At 31.0% G+C, this 15,152-nt stretch overlaps 1 protein-coding gene and 1 long non-coding RNA gene across 2 annotated transcripts in view; both read left to right on the top strand.

Moving 5' to 3' along the window:
* LOC145304402 (multiple PDZ domain protein-like) overlaps positions 1–15,152 on the top strand; it is an 88,914-nt gene that overhangs the window by 57,930 nt on the left and 15,832 nt on the right. The window lies entirely within an intron of this gene.
* On the top strand, positions 10,775–12,740 carry LOC145312709 (uncharacterized). Its single transcript, XR_013877086.1, has 3 exons — positions 10,775–10,884; positions 12,017–12,111; positions 12,368–12,740. It is a non-coding gene; the product is annotated as an uncharacterized LOC145312709 (long non-coding RNA).

Here is a 15,152-nt window from a genome sequence, read left to right as displayed (position 1 = left end):
GTTATTGTAATTTTAAATAAATTGTTGTTACAATGGATTTATTATTACTTGAATCTCACACCAGATTTTCATGTTCTATAATAAAGTAAAACTTGGCTAAAATAACGATTCCCCTGTTCCACCCCCTTTACCCCAGCAACTCCCCTCCTTCTAGATTAACGAACTGGCCAATACACGAGTTTCATGTTAACATGTTGACGACATTTTTCCCCCTGTCTTAATATCCAAGCATATTCTATGTCCATTTTGTTTTTACAATAAGAAGTTCGTAAAATTGGATTTTATCAGTTGTCTGAAAAACGAGGAAGTCACAGCCGACTTTCCTAACGTACTATGACTGAATGATTGACGGACTTACAGTGGTTATATAGAAGTTAATAAAAAGAGTTATTAACTAATATCCGCTGGATAAGAACCGGTTCGCAACCATACTGCAGAGTTGCGTATTACAGACAATTTTCCATAGGAATTAAAACAAAAATAATGCCTGTTTTGTTAGTCTAGGTCGGCGGACTTTCGGGGCTAACAAAATTGGTTTAATCTTTAATAATTTAATATTTTTTGGTTTAATATCCGCGGAAAACTGTTTTTAATACGATGCGACAAATAACTATTTGTTGTTGAACTAGTTGGACATGTTAATTGAAAGAAATTTGAGACTAGGTACGGTTATTTTCAAAACATCTATTTTCCAATTGTTGTGTTTACTTGGAATTAATCTAACTCTAGTTATACATACAGGGCGACCACTGCATACTATATATACTATTTATACTATATAGGATGAATTTGGATACTATATCATACTATATGACAAAAATTTACTATATATACTATATAATATTACCTTTATTTGACCAAAATTTACTATATATACTATATGATATTAAATTTAAATAGCAAAAAACGAATATCGTCAGTTTTGAGACAACGCCTCTGATGGAGCGTTTTGTCTTATTTTCATAGTAGGTTTTCTCCTATTTCTAGCCCCTGCGGGGGGCTTTATCTCTGAGGGGCAATCATTAACCTTTGACTTACCTAACCTAACCTAAAATAACATATCAAAAGATACTGTGATATGACAAAAATGCGTAAAGCTCTACAGTAATTGAGAAAATCCTGAAAATATATTATTGTTTGTGATTATGTTTTAACCCTTAACGCCCCCCCCCCCCCCCATCCGGTTTTTTCTTTCTCATTTTCTGTGTGTGAAAGATAAAGAGCCCAAACTGCGTGACTTTTTAAGTATGGGTATGACACATAACTGAGAGTTGGAATTTTTTGAATATCTCCATCCTGGCGGGCACAGGATGCCATCAAACCTGGCAGGGTGATCCAGGTAAAGAGCAAAAATATTTTTTTGACTTAAACAAAGCATTTTATAAAAATACTAAAATATCCTCTAGTAGTACATTCTCATATGAAATACAGGTGTTAAAGTCAATTTCAGGTTCCAGGTATGATCCTGCAGGTCCTGATCCTCCAGGTCTCCAGAAATCTTTAAAAGGCTCCTGTGACCGCAATTTTTGATTTAGAGACTTCAAATTTTAAACTTAAGCTTTCCTTACATGTCTACATAACGTATTAAAATTTCATAAAGATCCGCCGCCGTTTTCCCGCCGAACGCCGACTGCGGCGGCTGGCAGCTGCGAAATACAGATGCGGCCGCTGAAATTTATGTTTTGATATTTTTAATATAAAATTTACATAAAGATAAACATTTTCTGTAAAAACATTGTTCTTCTAGCTTCAAAAATAAGAAAATTACAGCCGTTTGAAATTTTTTAGTAAAAAAGGACCTAAAAACAAAGGTTGTTAAATAAAGGGGTAAAGGAAGCGACTTTGACTCACTTAAGGTCGGAAATTCATTATCAAACAGGGGACTTGCACAAAAAATTTTAGCCCTCTAGCTCTAATAGGAACTGAGATAATAGGGGGGGGGGGCGTTGAACGCCCCCCCAGACTGATTAAGGTGCGGCAAGGGGCCCGACTGTAAAGGGTTAAATATCATTTTTTTTTTAATAGAATTAACTTAACTGGGGGGGGGGGAAAGTTTTGCCACTTTCGCTTACTCCGTGATTATTAATCTAGGTATTAATGTGAGACTATAGGTTAGTTGGGATAAAAGTTTACTTTTGGGTATTAGTTCACTTTTATTTATTCATTTTTTGGATAGGTTTCCAGATTCAGGTGCTGCAGGCTGGAAGGTGGTTTCTGGACAGGTAAAAAAATTATAATTTTTGTTTGAAGATTTAGAGATCAACTTATATTAAACAAAAAATGCATCTTTTAGGATGTTATTAACATCTGAAGAAAAAATTAAAATTAGCCTCCAGGGTCAAGTCCTGCAGGCCTCAAGGTTCACTCTGGACAGGTAAAAATAAAATTTTTAATTTTAAGAGTTAGAGGTCAACTTTTAAAACAGAATATGTATTTTTTTAACTTATTAACATAATCTGAAGAAAATATATAAATGGGCCTCAAAGTTCAGGTCTTGCAGGCCTCCAGGTCCACTCTGGACAGGTAAACAATGAAATTTTTTATATAAAGAGTTAGAGGTCAATTTATATAACAGAATATGCATTTATTTGGAAATTGTTAACATATTATTATATATTAACATAATATTTTACCTGTCCAGAGTCCATCTGGAGGCCTGCAGCACCTTAACCTAGCTGGAGGTCGATTGTCATTTTTTCTTTAAAACACATAAATAGTATCTAAAAAAGATGCTTATGTTGTTTAATAAACTAACCTTTAACTCCTTAAATTTAAAATTTTGATGTTATACCTGTCCTTAGTTTACCTGGAGGCCTGAAGCACCTAAACCTGGAGGCTAATCTTATTTTTTCCTTAAGATATATAAATAACATCCAAATATAAGCTCATTTTGTTTAACAAATATTCCATTAACTGATCAAATCAGAAGTTTGATTTTTACCTTCCCAGAGTCCACCTGAGGGTCTCCAGCACCTGAACCTGGAGGCTAAATGTCATTATTTTCTTCTAATACGTAAAAATATCCAAAAAGATGCATGCTTTGTTTTATACGTTGACCTCTAACTCTTTAAACAAGAAATTTGAATTTTACCTGTCCAGAGTGGACCTGGAATCCTGCAGAACCAGATCTTGGAGGTCGATTTTAATTTTTTCTTCAGTTATGTTAATAACATCCAAAAAGATGCATTTTCTGTTTTATAAGTTGACCTCTTACTTATCTAATACGAAATTTGAATTTTTCACCTGTCCAGAGTGAACCTGGAGGCCTGCAGGACCAAAAATTGGAGTCTGCTTTTAATTTTTTCTTCAGATTTGTTAATAACATATCCTATTATATAAAGTATTAAGCTTTTTTTCTGTCTGTAGCAAAGGATCTCGCTAACTAACAAAGAGATATAGTTCTCCTTTACACTGAAGCTTCTTAAAGGTCTTAAAGTAGTTTTAGGCTATTTTTTGTCCATCCACATCCCTTTGATTATAGAGCTCCTAGATGCTAGGGGCGTAGCCACTAGTAGATGCATATTTTGTTTAATAAGTTGATCTCTAACTCTTCAAACAGAAATTTTAATTTTTTTTTACTTGTCCAGAAACCACCTTCCAGCTAGCCTGCAGCACCTGAACCTGGAGACCTATCCAAAAAATGATTAGAAGTTCTACCCAAAAGTAAACTTTTATCTCTAATGACATATAGACTCACATTAATACCTAGCCTAATAATCAAAGAGTAAGAAAAAGTGGGAAAACTCACCCTCATCCCCCCTGATATGTGAAATTACTTTGATAACAGCTTTGCCTTGAGTTATTATTGATAATTTATATACTATGTATTACTAAATAAAACAAAGTCTGATACTATATCATACTATATGAGTAAGAAAAAATATACTATATATACTATATGGATTAAAAAAATATACTATAAAAATACTATATTTATTTGGTTTTGGAGTGGTCGCCCTGTACATAGATAGATAGAGAGTATAGGTCATCTGTAGAATAGTAAATTTACCACATATATTAATGACAACTTTCAATATTAGGATGAAAAATTATGAAATTAAAACCAGTTTTGTTAGACCCAAGGGGCCACGCTATTAATATCATGATTTTTGCTTTTGTATTCGTGGAAAATAGTCAGTAACCCGGTGCTATACATGATTTTTAAATTTAATCCACTGTCCTATTCCTCCACATTAACTTTAGTTTTCAATGAAGATTACAATTTCTCTACCCTCCTAACCCTTGTGTAAATAAACATTTAACTTTACAAAACAAGTGTTAAATCAATTTGACCAAAAAATCAAAGTATTTCTAAACTTAGGTTTAATTTAGTTTTTTTGGTTGTCCAGCAACAGTTACAAATACAGAAAATCAAAATGTATGATTATAGAATTTGCATGCATAAAGGGTGAGGCACTTTTCTCAGGGAGGAAGGGGACATTTGGACTGTAAATTTACCTAAAGTTTTATAACCATGATGTTATCTTATTATTTATTGGCTCAAAAATTGTGGTTACTTTTATTGAGTTTTTATTGGTTGGTTGTTAACTAGGATTGTCTAAGTCATTCAATCAATAAGTTTAATAAGAAGGTGTAATTTTTGTCATTTGGAGATGTAATTGTATATAATTTTATCTTCCATTGACTAATCCCTTAAGATCCCCCACTTACCTTCTTATTCTTTCGTTTTCACTCTCAATAACAGCATTATAAAATGTGACTTGTATTATTTGTGAAATTGGCTAGCTGTGTTGTAAAAACATTGAAATTTTAGGTTGTTAAGTGAAGGTTGAGTGTTACATGTTTTTAACTTATCTAGATTGTTAATTTAGATTATCTTGTCCGGAAACAAGGACATTAAACCAAGAAGGTATTTTGGACTGCGAATTATACTAGTACCCAAAGGTTTATGAATACGTTTTCTAAATTTGTTGCCTTCTAAAAATAATGGGTACTTTTATAAAATCTTGATTGGTTAATACAACATTTTCAATCCATCTATTGCATTCTACATAAGGGTAATTTTGAATTCAATAGTCATAGGAGTACACAAGGGGAAAAAAAGATGCACATAATTGTTTATTACGAGCTCTTGTTTTAAAACATTCAATTTCTACCTCTCCTAAACACATGTTATTTATTAAAGGATGTTTTGATTATTGCAGAATTGTTTTAATCGAGGTTTAGAAGACAAACATTTATGGAAAGATATTTTATGCCCTAGATGCCTTATTCCTTTTAATATTAACTGCTTATAATAGTTAATGGGTCAATTATGATTGGACATTTCATCTAAAAATTTAGCTATTCCTGCATCATTAATCATTATGGTTCTGCCATGAGCAATTTAAAATAAAAATCTATATACAAAGTTTTAATTTTACTTGAAGAATTAGGAAATATTATTAGGTGAATCTGCAAGTTGGTAAAATTGATGAATATCATATTAATTATTGAAGATTGGAAGGGACACTCAATAATAATAAAAAAAAATTATCAATTTAAATTTGGGAGAATAATTTGAATGGCTTTAAAAATACACATTTTCACACGAATCAACATACAGACAAAAGGGTTTAATTGGTTTGTTTACTATACATAAACATTGTATGAATGACGTCCTGTATATCTATAAAATAACATGGTTATCATTCATCATGCACTGAAGTCCCCTTTATGATGTACAAAGAGAAAAGATAAATAATACCTTCACTGAGTTTGTGAATGTGGTAACTTTTATTTCTGTCTGAGAAAAAAAACAAGTTTAAACTTTGCTTTGGGAATACAGAGTTAAAGTTACAAGATGTTCTCACAAATCTGGAGGCTGCATTAGGATTATCTTCTTTCCTGACTATTCTATCCTAATTTCTTCCTTTTAGTTTCTTAGCTTTGTTAAGCAGGCTTAAAACTATTTCTTTTACTTTGGAAAGTGTCTTCAAGGATCTTATAGCTGGTTGTTCAATTTCCAAGTTATTGGCTACCTAAACCTGAAAAACTATGGAGGATTCATTAAAAGGAAGACATGCATGCAATACCATTAGACCAAAGAGTTTATTTCAATATCAGTAAGTCTTCTGGAAGGAAATTTGAAGGTTAGACTTTCTAACATCTAAAAGTAAGTTGTAAACATAATACAACCGCAAATACCAGGCTCAATTACAATTAGACACATTTTCTATTATTTCATGATTGTTTTTTATGATAGCAGCTGACTTAGGTTTGTAATAAGAAACCTGTCTTAATCATTTAATGTTTCACAATATGTGTAATGTTTAATTCAGCAGTTTTGAATAAAGTTGTACACAGTTTTGTAGACACAAGACAAAGAAAGATTTCCAGGTTTTTATATCAACTTCTAACTAGTTAAGCTTAGGTGGATCATATTGGAAAAAATACTTATCATAATAGTTTTAGCAGAGAATTAAAAAATAGATGGATATCAATTGTCAGACATATGACATGTAAAAAATGCAATATTATGTTCATTTTGTTAACATTTAACTTTGGTTAATAAAGTTCACATTTTTCTGTACCCTGCATATTAATTTTAGAACAACCAGCATTTTTTTTGTAATCAATGTCTAAAATCTTACAAATTTAAAACTTTCAAATAGAAACAAGATGGAATGTTGTACTGATAATGAAATGTGTTGGAATGAATTTTATTTTAAATACATAAATAGAAAATGTACAATATGATATAAAAATTAAATTTATATCTCTCTCAAGAATAGTTAACACAGAATATTCTATTTGGTGTGGAGAGGATGGGGTACAATAATTACCATCTACTTTTGGCAGCAGGTCAACTACTTGTACTAAAGCATTGATCTTGAGCTGGTCCTGGTAGCTAGTATAAAAAGGTGTCTTGTCCTACTCCAAGACAACTTCGTACCAAACACTAAAAAAACATGGCTACATTACACACACACACATCCACTTTTCCATACCTTAATATTCCTTCTGAAAACTAAATGTTGATTGCATTCATGAAAGTTTGAGTGAAAAATTTGAGTCATCAGGCGCTTGATAAAAGTGTACCTGGGGAAATTGTGTGTAAGAGGATTAGACATTCCTAGGAGAGTTTACTTGTATAGATTTTTACATTTTTTTAACTATTTAACAAAATAATATACCTTTTATGTTCTCAAACTATGAATGGTCATTAACTAACATTTTTTAAAATTATCAATCTATGTACTTATGTAATTTCTACTAAGTACCTAATTATTATTTGGTTCAACTATCTACTCAAATAATTTTGTAAATGTTCGCCAAACGATTGTTTTATTTATTTTCCTTAACAGGTTTACTGAAATGTTTCTAAATCTGTTTATCAGTGTTCATATTTGTACATGTAGACAATAAGTAAGTTCATTCTAAAAGTAACAAAAATGGGGTAGAAATCTATTGTTCTGTTACAGGAAAACTTATGGTAATAAAACCATAGAGCAAAAAAGCTCCAAACAAAAAAAACATAAAAATAAGATTTGTTTGGTTATCTAATAATGTGGTTCCCAAATTATTTTTTTATAATTTGCCTTTTGGTCATACCTTTTTTTCTGGTAACTTGAAACACACAGGGATGGAGGGGACATTGCGCTGTTTATTACACTAGTCCTCAAAGTTTTATTATAACGGTTTTTTATCTTCAGAGAGGGTGAAATGTGTATCATCATTGGGGGCGTACATAAATTTATCGGCCAATGTCTTATCCCTTTAGATTCCTGGGTAACACATCAATTAATCTTCTAAAAATATGAAATTCTTTCAGTAGATTTAACATATTTGTCCTTTATTGCTGTCTGTTATCTAATAAAAGTTTTCTTCATTTTCTATTAGAATGAAGGTTTTCTAAACTTTTGGTAAAATGTGAACATCCTAGGACAATATTGTCAATCAGTGGCGCAGCTTTATGAAAGAGTATTAAATAAACAAATAGAAAATCTTATTCATTCAATAAACTGACTTTTTAAAATGAGTCTAATTACCTAAATTAAAATAAAAAGCACTGAAATGTAAATATATATTAACATACACATACAGACAAGCCCAAATTCTACAGTAGCTGCATTGCTACTAAGATGTCTCTCCAGTCTATACCTGTTAGTAAAAATGAAAATAGGTTAAAGTTACAACTTTCAACTTTTCTTATTAAAATAGAAGTAAATTTGAGTCCAGCATTCTTTATTTTTTTGTATTATTGATAGATAAAATATAAAATTAAGAACATATAGGCTTATAGTCAAAGAGCTAAACTGGGGAGAGAGGGTTCTGGAAGGCAATAGTATACTAACTGATATTTATTTCTTGACTACTAGGTATTTATTTATATTTGATTTATTTCTAAGCATGAATAATGTACCTAGAAAGACAGAAGGTTTTTTAAGATGCCTCCTTATGTATTTTTCTATGTAGAATCACAAAAAGTTCATTTTAAGTTTCATTGATACTTGGATTAAAAGATTGCTACAAAATTCAACCCACCTTTCTTAATATTCAACTAAATATATTTCTTTATTTTATAGGTCTATTGCAACACCACACCCCCCCCCCCCTCCCTGATGTTATAAAACAATTTTAATTTAAAATTTGTCACAAATCTGATGAAAAGTTGTTTAATTTGTTCAAGTTTTATATTGGAAATATCTCTGACTAATGGAAAGGACAATTTTTAAAAAATTAATACAATTTCAAACTAGACAAACAATTGTAAACTATTTTGTTGAAGGCGCACTATTAATGGCAATCTTTTTACTATTATTATTAATTGATATATAATGCACAATTGAAATAATGTTTATAAATACAAAAAGCACACAGGTCAGTTTTATTGGTTTAAAACTAACTAAGGGAAAAGTAGGTTGCGGGTAAAATCCGTAAGTGTGTGTTTTAACTTTTAAGGCTTAAGTATTATTATTATTATTACGTATTTTATTGGTTTTTAATCAGTTTATAAACATAAAATCACAAAAATATTACTAAAAATATAAAATTGAAATTATTTACAATTACTATATAAAAATAAATTTGGTTTCTTTCATGTGTTCCGTCTTCTTTGAAGATGTGTTGAGTGCTGGTAATTTCTCGTCTAGTCAAAGTGAGGGCAATGGCATCTTTTTCATTAACACAAGGATTTTTGGTTATCCTGATTATCTGTTTACCCTGAGCCGTCAGCTTAAGAAACTGAAAAAAAAAGAATGAAAGTTTAAGTTAGAAAAAATTCATAGTTGAAAGAAATATTGACAGATATTAAGAAAGAGATACAAAAACTAACAAACAGATTTTCTTAATGTCCCTGTAATAACACTAACCCTTTTATCCTCTTATCCACTTATTATACGCATTCTGATATTTTGGGAAACGCATAAATATTGCTCTAAAATTCTTTAAAAACTCTTTTAACATTGACAATACAGGTTTAATTTTCTTATTTCTACATTCAAAAAGAAACCAAGCTGAAATAATAATTTCTGTATTGATTATTATAGCTTTATAGAATGGTATATTAGACGGTGCTCCCAAGAGAACATAATTGGCAACCCATGTTATATTAGATTGGTAAAGAAAAGTGTTAAAATATTCTAAAAGTAATTCTGTATTTGATGAACAATAAAGATAAAAATGACAAGAAGTTTCTCTAGGGGTGGGAAGATTTAAAGCTATTGTACATTGTGTACATTAAGTGCAGTCAATAATTTTTTTTGGGTGGAAAATGGTTGCAGCTACTTTAAAAAAGGTAGTTAAATAATAATTAGTTTATGAAAAAGTAATTTTATGGTAAAAGGTCCATCTAAATCACATTTGTTACTTGTTTGTAGTTCAAAAATTTTCTTAAGCCCTGTTCACAAAAGGTAAAAGGTTGACTGAGAGAAATAAAAGGTCAACCTTTTTTGAGGTTAACCGTTTTTCAGTCGTACTTTTGAAAATATACTCAGAAAAAAAAATATTTAATGTTCCTTTTTCCCTGAGCAAACAGCTGTTCAGTTAGCTTCTAAAAATTTAGACGGACGTCCTCATGATCCCTAAAAAATAATTTCAATAATATTTAATTTTTCTTGAAAATTAAAAAATGATATCTGCAATCTTAAAGTACTTTGAATGTAATTAGTTATCGAAATTAAAATTAAATATTTTTGGTGTTAAATTAATTATAGAAATTTTGCATTGTTGAAGAAACGTCTATCAATTTTATAATAATTTTTTTACAACCTACAGCTGTGAATTGAGCTTAATCAGCTGATAAAAGTCTGACTAACTTTGAAAAAATGGCGGACCAAAACAAACTTATTGAAATTACATTAAAATTAACATTTGTTACAATACTTATTCTTTAAAATGCATTATTATATTATATTTATTTTATTTGTGATATTTTCATGTATCACAATATTAACGTGTGCTTAAAGTTATTAAAAATCTTGCGATGCGAGGTGGGGAGAAGGGTTGGTTTGGGATATAGGTTACTTACTTGTTTGTGTGTGTGTGTGCCATGTATAATTGTGTTTGCTTGAGCATAAGCTCTTTAAATGAAACTCATTAGTTATTATGTACACTATAAACGTTGAAGACAATATCATCTGATTCTCTTTATAAATAAATACATAAACTGTAGTTAGGGGGAATGTCCAGACTTTACATTATTAGTATACGTTATATATGCTTAAAATGCACCTAAAATATGCAAAATATAACATTCCTTATAGGTACAGTGTATTGGATGACGCAAAATATTCTATCTTTTGGTGATATATCCCTGTTTTGTTTCATATACTCAAACGTTGAAATCTTTTCAGATATTAACTGAAAATGAGGTGCAATTTTTTTTCAAGAAGATGAGTGACGCGAGATACATTTTGAACGATTTTTTATCAAACAAAACAGGTTTTACTTTTTTTTCTTTTGATGTACAATACAAACCACATACCAAAACTTGCAGCCGACACTATAAAAATATTCAAAAAAGTAAAAAGGCAAAAAAAGAACTAGGGTAAGTTATTTTCTTAACACCACATAGACAACCAACTCTTTGATTGCACGACCTTTAACTTGAAGTCTTACTCTTAACTATGCATGGTAATAAGTTGTGTTTGTTTTCGGCCAATGCATTCCCTTACTCTAACTATTCTATTGCGTATCTTGCATAGAAGCAGTAGGAACCATTTTTCACTTCTCTATTTCTGTCGCGGTGTTAAGCCGAGATTCGAACCTATCACATCCCCGACAACGAGCGGATTCAAAATGTGTTAAACCATGGTCACAGGGATAAAAACGCTGGATTTTAGAACAGCGATATATTTATCAAAGGGGATTTATAATATTAGTGATTGCTTCGCCTCTAGCCTCTAGTCTAGAATAATAGTCTAAAACCTACCCAAAGCATTTATAAAGTTTCGCTGTAATAAATCAATAAGGATCAATATTTTATTTTATGAGATCTTAAGCTTTAAACTGTCTTCTTTATTATTACAATTTGTCTATTTGCTTCACCTCTAGCCCCGGGCTAGGTCAGAAATATAGCACCCAACGAAATTTATACAGCTTCTATGAAAAGTAAAACCAGCAATATCTGAGATATTTATCTACGCCCTAGCCTCTACATGACGAGATCTTAGCTTTATACATGAAAAACGTTTCTACTTTATATTTTAGGAAGTGTGTCCTTCTGCCTTTTATTGAATTAAAAGATATTTAAGTCGTTGATTCTTTCATTAACATGGAATTGTCGTTCACTTAACCATACCTAACACAACATTAGAATATTCTAGATTAATTTAGAGTTCCAGTTACTTCATTTAATCTTAACAATAACAAGAAAAAACTAATAATGACAAGATACTTTTAATTTTAATAGTATGAACTAAATTTTGAACTTAATCAGAACCTTCACTGTAAGAGAGAACCATAGCGATTCAGCATTCAGTTAAATCTTTCAGTACACACAGAAAAACATCTTATTACTGATATTAGGATGAATACCAATAATACTGTTGTTTATGTTATTTAAAAATTTCAGGGTGTAAGCAGACTGGCCTACAAGCACTTATATACAACACTCCTTTCACCACCAACAAAATAAAATTTCTGTGCATGCACACTACATCCTATAAGGTAAATATACGCAGCTTCTCTTTTTAAGGATACGACTTCACTTTTTTTTATTTAAAGACAATAAAATCCCCTCCTTTCGTAAAGTTTTCCTATGTGGCTTTATAAGTATAGCCGCTAGTACCTATATATCTTGTATGTATCTTAATTAGCAAATGAGAAAATATTTCCCCCATGAAACGAAAAACAAAATGCAGTACCTTTGCTTCTAAAAGAAATGGTTAAAATCTACTATTTAAATAAGTATTGTTTTTTTCAGGAAAAAATGACGTTTAATTGCATGGAAGAAAAAAAACATTCAAATATTAATATTTTAAGATTCCTAATTATACCTAAATAATTTGTAACAAAATAAAATAAGATAATTCTTATATTTTTATTAATTCTTTGGTTTAATGTGTGAAGCTACTCTTTAATTCCACGTTTTAAATATGATCTTCTTTTCTGTTCTGTATCCCATAGCAGCTGGTCATCCCTATGGTATGAGAGGCTATTATCTCAGACTCATATTTTTTTCGATTTTCTTGATATTCTATAATATTTATCAGGAATCTAATGGGATAAGACAATTGCCGATAAATTGATGTACATCCCCAATGATAACATAAAAAATTACCCCTTCTGAAGATTAATATTAGTTGTTGAAGAATTTGAACACTCAACTTAATAAACCAACCAATCCAAATTCAGTAAAAGTCCCCAAAGTTAAATGTAATGGTAGTATCCCCTATAAATGATAAACAGGTATGAATTGAAAGAGTTTCTACGGATTTTTTTTAATTAAGATAAATTTTAACTTTTTGTTAAAATCATTTTGTGGAACTACCATTAGGTGTAGTAAAGTTAAAAAGTTATTATATTTTCAATCCTTATAGAAAAGTAACAGGATGTGTGTATCTTTTCCTATTGATCTCTCTAACCGCTAAACTGATAAGACAATCATTTAAAGTGTAGCTTCTGGAAGGATTTTTAGATATTTTTGAGGAGAGTACAACCACCCCAACCCCTCTAAATCTGTTTTGCTTTTATTCTTTATGAAAAAGAAAAAAGGGGGCGTCAAACCTAACACGTTTTTCTGTCTGACTCAAAGGAGCTCGCTTATTACTGGAATTATATGTTTCACCTTTACAGTAAAGCTTCTTATAAGTCCTGGTAAGGTTCATTTTTATTTTGTGGAGTATGTTATTCACCAAGATAAATCGTCTCTTGAAAAAAAAATTAAGAGTTAAGTGTAAACAACACAGCCTCCACGTAACCGATGTATTATATACAGTAGATTGGCCCAGAAAGAGGCCTAAATCATATTTCAATGTGCTGGACCGAGCCTAATTATATAAAAGCTTCGCTTAAAAAAATAATTTTAAATATTCATTTTCATAAGGAAGACAGTGTGTAACTATAAAGATATAGTGGCGAGACCGCTGCTGTTATCGAAAATAGCTATCTCCTGCCATTTTTTTGTGCTATTTTTCGTCAATAAATTTGAAATTGGGGAGGGGGGGGGGGCTGTTTATTACACCAGTCCCTAAAGTATTATAAAAACATTTTCTTTGTTGGCTCAACAACTTTGGGGACTTTCATAGAATTTTGATGTTAATTTATTAAGTTGGCTATCCAAACGATTCAACTACTTTTTGTAATCTACAGAAAGGGCAGTTTTATTATTCATGGTTGGAAATATACATCAAATTACCTCCATTGTCTTCAGATCCTGGATTATTTAAGACAAAATTATTAATTTCTTTGATAAAAGTTCACCTTATGTTTGCACTTTTTTTTTGTTCTTGTTATTTTAAACAGGAAGCAAAAAAAGTTTTCTCAATGATTTAAACTTGTCTAATTTAGAGAGAAATAACCAAAAAGGAAGGGAGTAGTTTATTATTGAACCTCATTAAAGAACTGCCATGTTTAATCTTTTTAGTACAGAAGCTACTCTATAATTTGAAATGTCTTTTTGTTGAATAAGGATGACAAAAAATCCATAAAAGTGAAGCTCTGAAGTGAAACGGTAGTATAAACAAACATTATTGAAATGTAACAGGATCTCTGTAAGTCTGTTCAAATGGATCCCTCTTTAACGTGTAACTTCTCTTTGGTTGTGGAAGGTTTTTTAGCTATTTTTGTGGAGGGTACCAATACCTCCCCCCGTCTAAATTTATAAAACTTTTTTTTTAAAACTGAAATAAGATAGGTAGTCGAATTCAACCCCTCCCCCCCCCCCCCCCCTCTAGTGCCTCTAAGTGTATATTTACACTAATAATGAATGATTATCCTATTATTTAAAGATATCAGTTTTTGTTTGATTATTAAGATCTCAATACCAAACCACTGAACCACTAAGCTGTGTTGGAATATTTCTGTCGCCTTTTGATGCTCAGCATGCATCTGCTAGTCATCCTGATATAAAACCAATGGGATGTTTGTCTGTCTCTACCAAAGGATTCGCTTGACCTATAAGGTTCACTTTAACAGATTCTAATAGGTTCTGGGAATTTTCAGTAGTAAGGTATAAATCGCCCTTGGGGAAAAAAAATTAAAGCTGAAGGTAAACTACACACACCTCCCTTTTAGGATAAAGAAACCCCTAAATGCTAGAGTGTAGCTGCTATTTGAATATAATATCACGCAGTGTCTAATTTTTTTGATTGTCCAAAAGTCAAGATTAATAGAAGAATAACTTAAATAAGTTTCAATGGACATTCAGACTTTCCAGAAATGTACAGTTTATATACACGCTAAATTTTGCATATTACAGAAATCATCTTTACAAGACTAAGTTAGAGCAATCATCAAGCCAAGTTTGAATTTAATTACATTTGAACTTACCAGAGAACATCCATAAAAGCGAAGCTCTAAAAGTAACAGTACAGTAACAAGCCCTTTTCACTCCACAGGGGGAGCATAGGCCGCTGACAATATGTCAGTGTTTCTGTAACAATGTGGCTTTTTTATGGATATGGGATAGGGTTGTCAGCCCTAAGCCCTATGATTGCGGTGTAATGCATCCATTTGCCCATCCGACAACCAACCCTTTGATTGCACGA

The sequence above is a fragment of the Acartia tonsa genome, chromosome 2 (assembly GCF_053477335.1).
Source record: "Acartia tonsa isolate MP-2025a chromosome 2, ASM5347733v1, whole genome shotgun sequence".
NCBI classification, from domain to species: Eukaryota; Metazoa; Arthropoda; class Copepoda; order Calanoida; family Acartiidae; genus Acartia; species Acartia tonsa.
Note: the sequence above shows the minus strand (reverse complement) of the source record. Positions and strands in the feature narration are given on the sequence as shown.